General features: G+C 41.7%; 1 long non-coding RNA gene across 1 annotated transcript; it reads right to left on the bottom strand.

The window, feature by feature from the left end:
* Positions 1–1,036: 1,036 nt before the first annotated feature.
* Positions 1,037–4,690, bottom strand: LOC123624734. Its single transcript, XR_006730192.1, has 4 exons — positions 4,602–4,690; positions 4,240–4,287; positions 2,993–3,028; positions 1,037–1,300 (listed from the first exon to the last, which is right to left on the bottom strand). It is a non-coding gene; the product is annotated as an uncharacterized LOC123624734 (long non-coding RNA).
* Between the last annotated feature and the right edge of the window lie 9,658 nt (positions 4,691–14,348).

The raw sequence follows: 14,348 nt of genomic DNA on the forward strand, positions 1-14,348 counted from the left end.
CCCTCGGCTGCAGCCGCCCTGAAGAGGGAAGAGGGATCTTTGGCCACCGAGAAATGGCTGCCAAGAATCCTTGGAGATTTTCCCCTGAGAAGGGAGAAAACGGGACAGAGATGCCGAGAGAAGGCAGGAGGGAAAGGCAGGAAATACCAGGCAAGGCCAGGAGGTGGCAGCGCAGCCCGATGCTCCGTGCAGGAGGCTGGCTGTGCACACGTGGGCGCGCCCGGGCACCTGGGCTGGTTCCAGGTATTCAGTGCCGACTCCTGAGGCCAGTGATGGGTGCTGACCTGGCTGAGCTCAGCCCGATCCGCGTGCAGAGCTCGGCTGCCGCCTAAAGTGTCCGCGTTTGTCCCCAGCACCCTGAGAACTAGTGGCTACTAGTAAACGGGACTCACGCTACAGCTCGCACTGACCACGCCGCAGACGCCGTTCCAAGCTGGTTACAGTCTGCTCTCTCCTCACCAGCACTCGGAGCCAGGAACGATTTCCATGTCCATTTTACAGGTGAGAAAACTGAGACACAGCGAGGTTGAGTAATGTGCCCAAGGTCATCCAACCCAAGCACTGAGGCTGCTGTGGACTGAATTGTGTTCCCCCCAAATTCCTGTGTTGAAGCCCTAGTCCCCAGTATGATGGCATTTGGTATTTGGAGGCGGGGCTTTTGGGAGGTAATTAGGTTTGTTTGTTTATTTATTAGCTGTCCAAATCATTTCTTTCTATTTTTAGTAGAGATGGGGTCTCGCTCTTGCTCAGGCTGGTCTCAAACTCCTGACCTCGGCCTCCCAGAGTGCTAGGATTACAGGCGTGAGCCACCGCGCCCGGCCATGGTAATTAGGTTTAGATAATAAGGTCATGGAAGTGGGGCATTCTCTTAACCCCACGAGATGACCCTGGTCAAGACTTTGTGGCTTGGTGTGGTTTGAGACAGTGCTACATCACTTTGCTCATTTTCCTGATCCCTCTTGAAAATGCTGATCATGATGGAAAAAGACATTCCACTGGAGATAATATAATGATGTAAAATTTTTATTGAGGCATTGTACTCTATTCAGGATATGGAAAAGGGTTACACTGTGTTACAAGGAGCAGTGAAGTGTCTTTGATCGCCAGCTGAGGTATTAAACAATGCCTAGAGGAAGAAGCTGCTCTTGGCTGCGAAGTTCCTGGACAGCGTCATTGATCACGACTCTTCCTGTACATCAGGGAAAACAGCCTCAGATGGAGCAGGATCCATAAAAGGGTCGTCGTCCATTAGTGGAAATGGTGGCATAATGTCTAGGACCTCCATCTTTTTTGATTTCCACTGATGAGACCAAAATGCATGTATAAATACTTGACACATAAAAATCATATAGCTATTATTTGTATGAAAATAATATTTTAAGTTATATAGGTAGGGAGAGAAGAATTTTCAATCAATACCATATCTTCTTAGTTTCAGTTCCTTAGAACCAACTTCCTCTACTCTGTATGTGTATGAGAGGAAATCAATGAAATTTAAAATATTTTATTTCTTTAAAAGAAAATTGAATATTCTGTTTGCAACCTTGTTGGTTCAGCCAATCCTTCTGGGGAGAACGACTAGAAGAGTTGGATAAAAAAATTTTAAAAACAGCATCCGTTTGAAGGTAGCAGAGTTCTAAGACAGGGGGGCTTTAGAGACCCGAGACTGTAGTGAAGCCAGGATCCTAGGATGTCATGTGACCCTACTCTTTCCCTCAAGGCAATTGGCAATTCCAAAAGTAGTACCAAGATGCTGAGTACAGCTTTTGACCTACTCACAGGTCTGGGGAATAAATGTTCAAATTCAAGAGCTGCCAGAGAGAAGGGGACCTGGTAAGTAACCAGGCTTTTGGATGGAATCCCAGGGGCCTCACCCAGGAGTAAGGGGTGAACCAGAGGGACTTGTGATAATTCTCTCAGCCTCTGATTAGAATAGCTGGTCTGAGAATGCTGTTCCCAGAGTCTACAGCACATCACTTTTTGAGGAAGATAACTTGGTCCGGAACCTCAAGTTGTCTCTACAATTTTCATAAACAATGTTTCCTATTCAATCAAAAGGAACCAGGCCCCCTCCCCAAAAGAATTCAAAGGGGAAGGCAGGGGCAAGATTCAACTGAAAAACAAAAAGGTAGACAGTAGAAGTAGACCCTCAGGAGATCCAAAAAGTTAGAGTTATTAGACACTGACTTTAAAATAATTGTGATTAAAATGGTCAAGAGATTAAAAGATAAGATGGCAACTTTTGGCACCAAATGGACATTTAGAACTGAAAAATATAGTCGTAATTAAGAATTGAATAGATTGGTTTAACATCAGATTAAGTACAAGTGAAGATAATAAACTGTAAGACAGATCAGAAAAAATATTTAGACTGCAGCAGAGAGGGACAGAAGGATAGAAAAGAGCATAAAAAACATATGGAAAGTAGAAAGAGACTAGGGAAGAAGTAATATTTGATGAGATAATAGCTAATAATTTCCCCAAAATGGTTAATCCACAGTTTCAAGAAACACTATGCACCCCAAGCAAGAGGAACATAAACAACCACACATTATTGTAAAATTTCTGGAAACTAGACAAAAACAGTTCTGGATATATTTTAAAAATCAAAGTTATAAGGATTTAAATGACTGTTTCTTTTTTAAATAATTTTCTTCTCAGAAATTTTTAGTAGGAAATCTTATAATTGAAGTTTGAGAGGATTAATGGTTAATAACTGTCTTCAGCATTTTCAAGGAATTATAATGCTTTTCAGACAGATCCCAAGTTTCAGTTCTTCCATTAATCAGCAATTTTCTTAGGATGGGGAACATTTTAAATTCATAAATAATGATTCAGAGTTTTATGAAAAAGAAGACACTGGAAAAGTAGCCAGTATTATGATAAAACTCTCAAACACAGTTTCACATTTCCTCGTCTTTCTCTTTGCTTTCCCGAATCATCCTCTTCCAAGTCTTGATTAACGATTGAAAAACCAAGAATAAAAACTTACACAGTCATGCAGAAGTTCATAGAACTTGTGAATTTGCTGTAAGAAAAGGGGGAAAAGCGGTTACCTGACGTTTAATTGTTAGAAAATTTTGTTTCAGTTCAAATCTAATTTTAAATATTCTGAAGAATATAAGAAGACATTTTTAAAAGACATTACAAAAATGTCATTACTAAAGAAGCTGGTGCTTATTGGAATGGAAATTGGACAATCATGTAGAAGAGAAAGGGAGTCAGGAGTTAACTGAGATGAGTAACGGCACCGAAGGTTTCCCGATATTAACTCTAGTAAAAAAAATAATGAGGGGACCCAGGAGCATAATCATTTATTTCCACCCTTCTGTCCAGACTATGAAGGTGAAGGAGGCATGGAGCCAAGGTGGGCAGCAGTGGCTCTGTGCTTTGGCAGTTCTCTAGGAGCAGAAACCGAGCTTTCAAAGATACTCCAAGCACCTTCAGGAATATGCAAAGGCAGCAAGCAATATACCAAGAGGCCACAATCTATATATCAAAATCTATAATAAAGACAATTACTGGAAATAAATACAAATTTATCTCCGAGCTTGCTTGGTAAAAAAAAAAAAAAAAAGAGTAGAAATTTGTCAGTTGAGGTAAAGTCTTCTAAAGGAATTTATTACACAGAACTTTTTATGAGGAATTTTGAATATCATAGTGGACACGTTTAACAAGTGTCCAGTGTGAGGTATTAGTGGTCTCTGTGAGGTCAGCCTTTGATGGACCCTCTGAAAAGTAAAGACATGACAGTAATTTGCAAAAACATAAACCGTGGTTTCTGGATTCTGGTTAATTAACTTCTATTTAAATCAGAGTTTGCTAAATTTATAAATGAAATTGTATGACTTATGTTATCTTCTTATTTGCAAAAGACAAGTAGCTAAACAAGTTGTATACGGAGGAGGTTCACTTAGACAAGAGGTGACTCAGGGCTTGCGTGGATCACTTTCACAGGCCTGAAGACGGTCCATTGTTTTGGTGATAATTCACCCCAGCTGGCAGGGACTGTCTACAGAATTCCTACTTATAGCGATCAGGTGATTTCTTACGGTTTCTACCCTAGATTCTTAGTTTTTACCTTAGAGAAAATCCTCTAATTATACCTTATGTTCCTGAAAATAACTGCTTTTTCAAAATGTCAAAAATATTTTCTCCCTAAATCATATACTTGTAGGGGACAGTAAGCATCCCTAATTTAGGTTAAAAGAGAGAGATGGAGAAAGAGAATGCAATTACCTTCCAGTTGAAGCAACGTCGAAGGATTCCATAGTTGAAGCTGTGCACCTGTGAAAATTGAGAGGCAAAGTATGGAGACTGAGGACATTTACAGTAATGATAATAGTCATGAAATCGAAAATTTAGACTCTGCTTTCCTTTGAAGGATGGATTTATGTTTCACGTTATGTAATCCTGGCAACTAGCACAATTGCTTATCTCTTACAGATATTCAAGCAAATTTTGTTTACAGAATGAATGGTTCTTACACGTTAGCCTCAGCCACTAATCCTTTTTAACACCAGGTCGTATTATCTCAAATAATCCTCAGTGATACTCTTCCCTTTGTGCAATTTGAACTATAGTCTTGCTTAACCTACTACCTCTGGGCTACGGATTGTTGACAGGTATAGCTACTCCAGAGCAATTCCAGCTTCCGCAGCACACCTGCTACTCTCTCAGGCAGTGGTCCTCAATCTTGGCTGCCCATTGGAATAATCAATCACCTGGGAGTTTACAAAAAATACTGGTGCCTGCATCACACTCCAGACCAATTAAATCAGATTTTGCGGGGGTGGGACCCAGACATTAGGATTTCTAAATGTTTAACCTAGTGATTCCAAAGTGCAGCCAAGATTGAAAACCACCGCTATACTCCAAGGCCAAGATAGCTTCCCAAGCTTCCCACTTCTCTTGACTGAAATCTCTTATTTTTCTAATAGGGTCTTTTAAAATAGGTTGAAGAGCTGCTTTCGGGTCCAAAGGAACTCTTGAAGTGGAGAGTGTGGCTTTGCTCTCATGATGGATTTTTTTTTTTTTTCTGAGAATTTACTATAACTAAAAGTTCACAATGTATGAACCAAAGCGAGTTTGAAGAAACAGACATTAAGAGTTTACTTACTGGCACGCACTGAGCTGTGAGCAAAAGGAAAGTGAGGAAAAACACCACTTTCATCTTTCGGCTCTCTACCTAAAAGTAAAACAAGAGTGTTATTTGTAAACTTGAGAAAGGTGAAGCCGTTTCCTGCTTCCGTAGCATGACGCTGGCTCAGGCGTGGTATTAAGGAGCTTGGCTAAAGATCATGCTGTTGGGAACCAAAGGATGTGTAGATTAGAGATTTGGAGATTGGGAGGATTTTTAACAATGGGAACATAGATTATGATTCAGATATCTTAAGAATAGTGTGTGGATCTAATTCATTCAAGTACATTATGAAACATTTAATGCTTATTAGGAATATTTTCCATTGAGTTTTAGAGAACATCATCACCCTTGCTCAACTTCTTCTTGAACACCAATAATTCTTAGATTTGGTCTTTTGTGGTAATTTTCTGTGTCTTGTAGGCAATCTTCATTGCTTTACATTGTTTTTTCTTCTTTCTCCTCTGTGTATTTTCAAATAGTCTACCTTCAAGCTCACTGATTCTTTCCTGTCCTTGATCCAGTCTGCTGCCTAGAGCCCCTAATAGCTTTTTCCAGTGTAGAAACAGTGAGTTAGGGGAAATTTTTCTGCGGCTTGGTGCTGGGAAGGATACCGGGAGAGGGGCGTCTCAGATGTGGACGTCCCATTCTCTTATCAGCTGCCTGGAGTGTTTTCACTTCTCTGTGGTCCTGGGAACTGTCTCTTCTTCATATTTGAGTTCTGAGATATATCTGGTGATAATCTAGGTGCTGTATATTTGGTTTTGGTTTTTTAGGGCGGAGGAGTGAAGTCAGCCTGCTTCTACGCTGCCATTTTGGAACTGAAAGTTGAAAGCTCGGCTTTTTAGGATTTATTATTTCACTTGATTCTTACAATGACTAGACAAGTAGATATTGTGAGTATAATACCCACTTAGAAGTGGGTATCTGTCCTGTCTACTCCTCTATATTATCATGTAGACTATTTATTGGATGTATTAGTAAATTCTCATAGGTACAGGATTTTTCTGTTTTCCACTGTACTGTGGCAACTTTTATTTCGATCATTTTCATTTTTCATGCAAATGAGAAAAATTCCAAAGTGTTAATATTATACCTTTTAAATAATATATTAAGGGACTTTTTTATTGTTTTGAGGAAAGAGAAGGGAGATGAGGCATTCTGAACATAAATGTAATTGTTACATTTCTCCATAAGCAGAATACTATAATTTTCAAGTATATTAATTGATTCATTTTCATGAATAAGAGATGTCACTCATGGTAAATGCTTATTATAATAAATCAATTCTTCCATTTGAAATACTTTTTACAAGGAGGGCTATAAAAGTAATTTTAAAACAAAAGTAACAGCACACTCTAATTCTCTTAGATCTGTGAAATGCCAGAAGAGAATATTTCCTGAACCAACTGACAACAGCTGATTTAAAAAACCATCCTCAAGTTTAAACAATATTTGAAATGGGAAGAGAGACTGTAAGAGGATAATGAAAACCAAGCTTATGTAAATATTATTGCCTACTAGGAAGGCTCACAGTCTTCCTGTTCCCTCTTATAATTGTTAATGTTCTTACTTTTCCTTACATGTATTGCTAAAAATAAGAAGGAGGGAAGAAGGAATGCACATTTATAGAATACTTTAAAAAAATCCATTTCTCTAGAAATTTTGTGACTGTTCTTTTTCTACAATTTGTTTTCAGTCATTAGCTATTTTAAAGCCCTAATACAACCTAGAACAAACATCTGAGCAACATATTAAATATATATATACATGGCCGGGCTCAGTGGCTCACGCCTGTAATCCTAGCACTCTGGGAGGCCGAGGCGGGTGGATCCTTTGAACTCAGGAGTTTGAAACCAGCCTGAGCAAGAGTGAGACCCCCGTCTCTACTAAAAAATAAAAAGAAATTAGCTGGACAACTAAAAATATATAGAAAAAATTAGCCGGGCATGGTGGCTCTGTTGCCTGGGCTAGAGTGCTGTGGCATCAGCCTAGCTCACAGCAACCTCAAACTCCTGGGCTCAAGTGATCCTTCTGCCTCAGCCTCCCGAGTAGCTGGAACTACAGGCATCCACCACCATGCCTGGCTAATTGTTCTATTTTTTTGTAGAGACAGGGTCTAGCTCTTGCTCAGGCTGGTCTCAGACTCCCAGCCTCAAACAATCCTCCTGCCTCAGCTTCCCAAAGTGCTAGGATTACAGGCATGAGCCACTTCGCCAGGCCCTGTAAACACTAATTTTAATAGATGTTTAAGAGTTTATTGGCTAACAGATGAGAATGAGAGAAAAGAAGAAAGAATGTGATGCAATATGGCAGACCAGGGACCAAGGGCAATGATCTTGCCTGCTACTAGGTACCACAGTTTGCTCACTTGGCCAGATTCTTACATGTGAAGGAACATATCGTTCTTAGATTAGAGGAACAAAGTCCTGCTGCTGACAATTAACAAATAGAAACCTTTTCTTTTCTTTTCTTTTCTTTTCTTTTCTTTTCTTTTCTTTTCTTTTCTCTTTTTCGAGATTGGTCTTGCTCTGTTGCCTTGGCTACAGTACAGTGGCCTCATCATAGCTCACTGTAGCGCCAAACTCCTGGGCTCAAGCGATCCTCTGGCCTCAGCTTCCCGAGTAGCTGGGACTACAGGCACATGCCACCATGCCTAGCTAATTGTTCTATTTTTAGTAGAGATGGGGTCTAGCTCTTGCTCAAGCTAATCACGAACTCCTGGCCTCAAACAATCCTCCTGCCTCGGCCTCCCAGAGTGCTAGGATTACAGGCGTGAGCCACTGCCCCCAACGGAAACTGTTTCTTAACTGGGTCATTCCCAGGGTTTTAAATACATAACAGATGCAAATGTAATTGCATGAGTATACAGAAACACATAATTAAAATAGCCATATCATCAAAATCAGACCTTCACCAGGCTATGAAGAGGCAGAAGGGGAACAGTAGAAAGAGCACTGGATTTAGAATCAGAAGGCCTGAGTTTCAGTCCTGGCTCCACAGGTAGTAGGCGTGTGAACTACCTTAACTAAAAGTCTTTCTAAGCCTCAGTTTCTCCATCTATGAGATGGGGCTTCTGTCTGTTCCGTGGTGAGCAGGACTATGCATGCCTACCCCAAAAAGACTGAGAGAGCTGAGACACCAAAGAAAGAGGCTGACACATCCAGTTTCTCAGAAAGAAAGAATTAACAAGTACTTACGAACAGAAGCGATGTCTCAGGTGGCTGCGAGGCAGTGGATACTCGGGCCCTCCTCGCTATCCCTTATATAGCAAGCTTTTAGGGTAAAACATGTGCAGCTGATGGCATCTTCAGACTTTTTTGCCAAGACTTGTGACTACTGGGGAGGTTAGATAAGCATGTTTATTGGAGTTGTTATCTATGCTACGGGCATCTTTATAGGATCTTACTGCAGAGCACCTTGGTATGTGGGGGTCAGACACCAATCACCATAGTGGTTTCCTTCAAGGAGGCATCACTCTTGCCATGCAACAGGCTGTTTGCCTGCACAATCACTGGTTCCAGTTACCTCACAGGGTCGTATGAAAATCGACTCACATTGACGTGAAAGTGACTTGAAAATTGTAAAATGCTCTACAACGTAGGAGCTAGGATAAATAATGTAATAGCTGGTTCAAATTATGAGCTAAAGAAATACTTTACCATGGTTGCTACTGTGATACAGGGTTAGAAGGAAACCTAGACTGGGGCTGAGCAAGATGAGAGGACGAGAGCCTTTGACACCCAGCAGTGGTTCCCAAACAGTCCAGGGACAGGACCTCAGATTTATCTGGGAGCTTTAACCATCTGCGGGGGACAGAACAATAGCCCTCCCCAAAGAGGTCCCAGTTTTAATCCTTGGAGCCTGTGAATGTGACCTTACATGGCAAAAGGGACTTTGCGGATGTAATTAAATTGAGGACTTTGAGATGATGAGATTTTTCCTGGATTATCTAGGTGGGCTCAGTGTAATCACAGGGTCCTTAAAAGTGGACAAACGAGGCAGAAGAGGAGGTCAGAGTTGGTGATATGAGAAGGAATCCACTAGCTTTGCTGGCTTGATGATGGAGGAAGGGACCACAAGCCAAGCAATGTGGGCAGCCTACAAGCTGGCAAAGGCAAGGAAATGAATTCTCAGAGCCTCCAGAAAGGAAGGCAGTCCTGCTGACACCTTGATTTTAGCCAGTGAGATCTGTGTGGGACTTTTAACCTCTAATACTGTAAGATAAATTTGTGTTGTTTTAAGCCACTAAGTTTGTGGTAATTTGTTATAGAAGCAGTAAGGCATGGACACATCATCTACAAGTTCTGGGACCTCATCCTAGGTTATTTTGACTCCGCATTTTTTCTTTTCTTTCTTCCTTTCTTTCTTTCTTTTTTTTTTTTTTTAGAGATGGGGTCTTGCTATGTTGCCCAGGCCGGAGTGCAGTGGCTATGCACAGGGGTGATAATAGCACTACAGCTTTGAACGCCTGGCCTCAACTGACCCTCCTGCCTCAGGCCCCTGAGTAGCTGGGACTAATTCAGCATTTTTTGAAAAGCTGATCTTTGTCCAGGTTTAGGGAACTCTGCTTAGACTATGGCTTTAAATCTATCCATGAGAATGAGTGTAAAGAATATAAGTCATGTGGATAAAAACTTCATCTTTTGAGGTCTTATTTTTCTAAAGCAAGTCAAACAAATATTTCCCTTAATTGGAGGTGGGGGATGTGTGTAAGTGTGATAAAGTGACCAGGAATTCCAGAAATCAAGTTTTAATCCATAATCATTTTAAGCAAATTTGGTAAATGTGTTAATTGTTTGCTAAGTTCTGTTATATTTTCTCTCTACTTTATGGAACAGTCGATTATAAACTTATCGCTCAGGTAAAGACATTAACTTATGAAATTCTCTTGTATAGTTAAAATCCTTTGTATTTCAAATTTCAATGGCTCCAGGTGGCATTTGGTGAACTTTTCCCGTGAGTGAGGCACACGAACCCCCTTGCCCGCCAGGTCCTGCCCTGATCAATCAGCAGTCCCCGGGTTCCTAGGTGGCCGTTGGCCCTTCCTTCTCTGATCTCACACAAGAGCAAATTATCGTCACTCTTGCAGTAATTCCGGGGGTTAAAACCGCTGCTTATCTTAGACACAAGGGTTTCCATTTTGTAACAAAAACCTTGGAGTCGTGATGTTTTGGGATGATTATAGCCTCTTTCTCTACAAATATAATTCTATAATTTTTGCTCTATTAAGAAAAAAGTGCTCTAAGTTAGAGGTTTTCCATGTGGCCGTACAGTAGACGCACTTTTAAAATGAGTTGTTGATGCTGAGGTTCCATCCCGAGACATTCGGATTCAATTGATCTGGGTTGAGGCCCAGGCAGCAGTATTTTTAAAATTACTTCCTCAGACGATGTTAATGTGGACAGCTACTTTCTAAGGGACTTGAGCACTGGGGTCCCTGCCCCATCTCCTTCCATCCTTGAGGTGTGAGACCCCCGAGAATTGCTGGTGCTGGGGGTCACCAGGGCAAGGTATTGTCTGCCGGTGCCAGAAGCAGGCGCTTTGGTTGCTGCAATAGGGTTCCTTCTAAGAATGGGAAAACCAACAGGACTTCGTGCTCTTTGAGTGGAATTACGGATGGCCCAGGGACCTTATACTTGCTCTTAAAAGCTCAGGAAATGGACACATTAAGGCAGGATTACTGTAGGTTACTCTGAGGAAAGATTTACAATAATGACAGCCTGAAGGCTAAACTTGCATGAACTTCGGGAATAGGAAACAGCTGTTAGCAAATGCACCAGTTGGGGTCCTAGCTGTAGCTCTCTTGGGAAAGATAATCACTCACTATTAAGTAGGACACGTGTTGAGAGCTGTTGTTTTAGGGGTGATGTTGGCCGTGCAGCTCACACAGTGTGGTTTTTTTGGGGAGCTCCCAGGTCTGTTTTCAGTTGCCAGTAGGTACCAGTGACAACTAAGCACAGATGGCTAGAATTCCAACGATGGTGTCTGTCCCGCACTCGACAGACATGCCAACACAGGTTTTGATGTGCCCTATCAGTAAAAATGGTAAATACACAGGAAAATGTTCAAAACAGGAATGCCCTACCCCCTTGCAGATTGTAAGGCAGGCAAGCGTGGAAGGGCCTTCCTTTTGGCAGCACCCTAACATGAATGGGGGGCGCAAGGACTAAGTTAATGTGGGATGCATTTGCTTGGGAGAGTTGGCCTTAAAAAGAGCAACCAAAGCAGAGAAAAGTGAGGGAGGCCTCAAGTAACATCCTGTATAAAACAGCCCTGATTTAATATAAACAGCTACTACCCAAGATCAAGGTGGCGTCGGCAGGCGAGTAAGATTTGCATTTGGTCTAGACACAGCGCCCTGTACTGTTACCATGGGGATCCCAGAGCTAAGGGATCTAGAAATTCCCTATGTAAACTGTAACGTGTGATACCAATTTGTTCATTACCTAGAAGACCTTGCTACTCCAAGTGTGGTCTTCTAACCAGCATCATCAGCCTTACCTAGAAGCTTGCTAGAAATGCCACTGAATGTGCTTTAAAAAATTGTTTTTATTGTAGTAAAATATACATAACACAAAATTTACCATTTAAACACTTGCAAGTGCACAGTTCATTGGCATTAAGTATATTTATATTATTGTGCAACCTTACCACTCCATCTCCAGAACTTTTTCATCTTCCCAGACTGAAACTCTGTACCCTGAATGTACTTTTTTTTTTTTTGAAGACAGAGTCTCACTCTGTTGCCCAGACTAGAGTGCTGTGGCATCAGGCTAGCTCACAGCAACTCAAACTCCTGGGCTCAAGCAATCCTCCTGCCTCAGCCTCCCGAGTAGCTGGGACTACAGGCATGCACCACCATGCCCGGCTAATTTTTTCTATATATATTTTTAGCTGTCCATATAATTTCTTTCTATTTTTAGTAGAGACGGGGGTCTCGCTCTTGCTCAGACTGGTCTTGAACTCCTGAGTTCAAATGATCTTCCCACCTAGGCCTCCCAGAGTGCTAGGATTACAGGCGTGAGCAACTGCGCCCAGCCTGAATGTACTTTTAAAGGAGACCTCTAGGTGATTCCTATGCACATTTAAGTTGGAAAGCATTGGTCTAGGGGAACTTCTGACCATGGTAAACCTAATCGTGGCTTACTGTGTCGACACTGTGCTGATTATTCTGCATGTCTCATCGCATCCAATCCTACCAGCAACCTGAAGGAGGTATCATCATACACTCCCAGCACAGATAGGGAAACACGTGAGCATCATATGCAGGTTGTGCAGCTGGTAGCGATGGAGCTGGGACATCACTTGGGGCCTGTGACTCCAGGTGCGGTTACTCCCTCCAGACCTCACTGTGTCCGGAGAGACCCCGTCCAGGTGTCTTGCATTTGAGAATGTGCATTAAGGAAGAAAAACCCCTAAATATGTAGAGGGAAGAAGTCAAATAAGATCCCCACTGCAAATAAATCTTTATTTCTGTAGTTTTACACAATTCACGCTTCTGGTAAAGAGATTTGCAGAATCTGGCACTCTGCTTTCCTACCATTAGTTATCTTGTTTCTCCAGAAACTTTCCTCTCCTAATCAAGATTTTCTTTCCTTTCTTGGGCATTTCAATGGATCCTATTTCTTTCTTTTCAGACCCCTCTGGAGAAAACCAGGGAGCTCAAACAGGAAGCGGCTGCCGGGGAGTCCCGTGCTGGCTGGGGTGGTGTAGTCAGGCACTCTGCTCTCCTGCCTCAAACCCCGGGGTTTCAGAGCTCAACATGACCCGGGTGCAAACCCTCGAAGGCCAGACTTGAAATGTGACTCAGCAACTCTGGCTTGTCTCCCATGCTCATATCTGAAACTGGGACGTTTATTAAACCTAAAACCTTGTATATTTATCAGAAAGGATAAATTCCCTATGGGGAGGAGAAATCCAAGGAAAATTCCACTGGAGATATCTGAAACTGCCTGACTCCTGTCTCAGCAGCTAGCAGGTCAGATGATGGCCACAAACAGGATTGCACAAGGTCTCCCCTCCCAGGAAGTAAATACTTAGTACCTCTGGTCCTTAAAGTTGCTTGAGAACTACATAAACCAATACCCGTCTTCTTAATGGCTGTCTCAGAACTAACTACTACTCATCGAGCAAAGATCAATTAGACAAATGGTTCTCAAGCCTGGCTAAACAGTAGAATGAATCACCTGTGAAGATTTATTTAAACATCCTATTGCCCAAGACCCATGCCCAGAGATTCTGTTTTAATTGGCCTGGAGTGACATCTAGGCCCAGCTACCTTTTAATGTGCGTCCAGGGTTGAGAAACACCGAATTAGACAAAGTAGAGCTAATGTCCCATTCATCTTTGTATTTGCAGTGCCTAACACAGCATCTGTCAGTTAGGTACTCCATAAACATTTATGAAATGTGTGTGTGTGAATAAATGAATTAGTGTCATCATATAAACAATTATTAGCACTTGGGTTGTATTTTATGGGTTTCAAAATACTTTTGTATGTGCCTCTGTCATTTAAGTGTGTTAAAAAGGTAAACTGAGGCTAGGCATGGTAGGACATGCCTGTAATACCTAGTACTTTGGGAAGCTGAAGTGGGAAGATTGCTGGAGGCCAGGAGTTTGAGACCAGCCTGGGCAACATAGCGAGACCCCATCTCTAAAAAAATTTTTTTTAAAAATTAGCCAGGTGTGATGGTGACTATAGTCCTGATACTTGGGAGGCTGAAGGGGGGATTTCTTGAGCCCAGGAATTTGAGGTTGCAGTGAGCTCTGATTGAGCCATTGCACTCCAGCCTGGGAGACAGAGCAAGACCCAATCTCTGAAAAAAAAAAAAAAAGTAAACTGAGACATCATACAATTTTGAGCAATAATTCATGAATTCGGCAGCTCCAAACCAGAAGTGGTCCAGGACTTCACTAAAGAAGAGTAAGGGATAGGCTTTTATAGAGTGGATGCATAAGTAATAGAAAATATTTGATTGGTTACAAAGTTGACTTAATTGGTCTATGAGTTTGTTGGTTACTTTTGATTGGTTGAGCTTCACTTCTGTTTTTCTTTAATGCAGACATATACAAGAAATAGCTCAAGTTAAGTTTTGCTTATGTTTTTAAATCAAGCAAGGTTCAGGTCCCTTAGGAGGCCTAACTGGTTTTGTCTGCTCAGTGATCCTTCAGGCCTGGTCTCAATTTTAATTTATTTTAACAAGTC

This window comes from Lemur catta, chromosome 19 (genome assembly GCF_020740605.2).
Source record: "Lemur catta isolate mLemCat1 chromosome 19, mLemCat1.pri, whole genome shotgun sequence".
NCBI classification, from domain to species: Eukaryota; Metazoa; Chordata; class Mammalia; order Primates; family Lemuridae; genus Lemur; species Lemur catta.